This window comes from Ictidomys tridecemlineatus, unplaced genomic scaffold (assembly GCF_052094955.1).
Source record: "Ictidomys tridecemlineatus isolate mIctTri1 unplaced genomic scaffold, mIctTri1.hap1 Scaffold_95, whole genome shotgun sequence".
Lineage (NCBI taxonomy): Eukaryota > Metazoa > Chordata > Mammalia > Rodentia > Sciuridae > Ictidomys > Ictidomys tridecemlineatus.
The window spans coordinates 471,006-473,128 of record NW_027526166.1 but is presented as its reverse complement, the minus strand read 5'-3'; the positions used below and the strand labels follow the sequence as shown (position 1 = coordinate 473,128).

The following is a 2,123-nucleotide window of genomic DNA, read 5'->3' as shown; positions in this document are numbered from 1 at the left end:
TGAAGGTTTGTGTGTATTATGTGTGCATGGGTGCGTGCATATGTGCAAGTGCCTGTGTGTGCAACTTGAGAAGAGAACTTGTTTACAACAAGAAGGTTGATAAACCACGAGACTCTAGTAAAATGCTATTTGGAGCAGAGTCATCCACCCATTCTACATGGTGTGGACAAATGACGCACAATGTTGTTTTTGTTTTTCCTATTGAGGTGTCTTTAGAAACAAATAGAAGTGTTTGATTTAAAGAGAGAGCTTCGTTTCTTATTGTTACATGAGATTAATCTCTACCATATATTTTTTTGCTTTAAAAAAGAGAACATTTTTCATTTTGTATTTTATACAGAAAAACATAAAAAGCAAATAAAAGTTTTCATTTTGACCACCCAAATAACTATTCTGTCATTGATAATAATAATTAGGAATTAACTCTCCACAAAATTAGAAAAATGTGTATGGTTAGAAACAGAAACCTTCCTTATCCTAGTTACTTGAGAAGTTGAGGCAGGAAATCACAAGTTGGAGGCCAGCCTCAACAACTTGGGAAAACCCTTCCTCAAAATAAAAGAAAAATTAAAAAGGTGTGGAATTGGCACAGAGGTAGAGCATCTGTGTGTTCAGTCCCCTGTACCACAAAACAAAACCAAGCAGCCTCCTGCCACCCCCTTCCACTTTTTGTCCTCCACAGAGGCCCCTTTTTGTCCTTCACAGAGACTCCTTTTTGTCCTCCACTGATGAGTTTTCAGAGACATTTCTAGAATGGAGGAAAAGAAGGGGGGGGCTGAAGGAGGAGAGAGTTGGGAATGGAGAAAGACATATTCTAGCCCTCATGCTATGCAAAGCACTCTGCACCTAGTGTTCTGACTTAGAGATCTTTCCACAGTGACATATGAAGATCTACCTCTATTTCTCTAAATGGCTGCTTAGCATTCCTTTGCCTCAGTGGACCATAATTTATTTGATTTTTTCTTTTATTGGTAAACATGTAGATATTTCCAGTTTTTATTTTTATATGCAAATCTATACTTACCATCTCTGTGTGTATATTTTACCACACTTTTGTGATTATATCTTGGTAGAAATTCCAGTTAGAAATGGAATTGCTGGACAATAAGGCTTTGTGCATTTAACATTTTGATAGATATTGCCAGATTATCTTCCAGACACCAATCAGTGGATACCCCACCAAGAGTACAATGAAAGGACAAGTTTCTTAGCCTTTTAGTGCTAAATATTGTTGAATTTATTTTTTTCCCAACATGGTAAAAAAAAAAAGGTATTGCACTATTATTCTGACTTTAGTTCATTCTATTGTGAGGTTGAACATCTTTTCAAATGATTTTTTGGCAATTTCAATCTTTGTAAATTTATACTTTTATGCAGTTTTTCAATTGGGTTGTTTGGCTTTTTTTTCTTTTTTTTTTAAGAGAGAGTGAGAGAGGAGAGAGAGTGAGAGAGAGAGAGAGAGAGAGAGAGAGAGAGAGAGAGAGAGAGAGAATTTTTAATATTTATTTATTTTTTTTTTTAGTTCTCGGCGGACACAACATCTTTGTTGGTATGTGGTGCTGAGGATCGAACCCGGGTCGCATGCATGCTAGGTGAGTGCGCTACTGCTTGAGCCACATCCCGAGCCCCTTTTTTTTCTTAATTCATTTTCTTATGCATGTCAGGCTCTTCTCTTATGTCTGGAAATATTTTAATTTATCATTTATCTTTTGATGTGTTTATTAGTTTGCTTGTTTATTGGCATATAGAATGTTTATAATATTATGTTGTAAATTTATCTGTATTTTTCTTTGCAGATACTGGGATTTATTTACAGTTTATTTAAATGCCTTCCTGATTTTGAGATTATAAATAAACTTACTTTTTCTTCTAAAATTTTGTGGTTTCATTTGTTTATATCTTCTGACTTCGAGGGAATCTTTTATTGCAAGAAACAGAGGTAAAGACCCTATTTCTTCCCTCCAATCTGTGATCAGTGGTGTCAATCCAGTATATAACAATGTGTTTCTGTAATAAAATAATATTCTCCCCACTTGCTCAAAATGCCACCTTATGTGTAAACTTAGTTTCTTTAAGCATTTGGGTCTATTTTTTCTTCTGTTGATCGATCTCTCTCTCTCTCT

General features: G+C 35.1%; 1 long non-coding RNA gene across 1 annotated transcript; it reads left to right on the top strand.

The window, feature by feature from the left end:
* Positions 1 to 1,467: 1,467 nt before the first annotated feature.
* On the top strand, positions 1,468 to 1,875 carry LOC144374917 (uncharacterized). Its single transcript, XR_013434156.1, has 2 exons — positions 1,468 to 1,592; positions 1,797 to 1,875. It is a non-coding gene; the product is annotated as an uncharacterized LOC144374917 (long non-coding RNA).
* Positions 1,876 to 2,123: the final 248 nt, after the last annotated feature.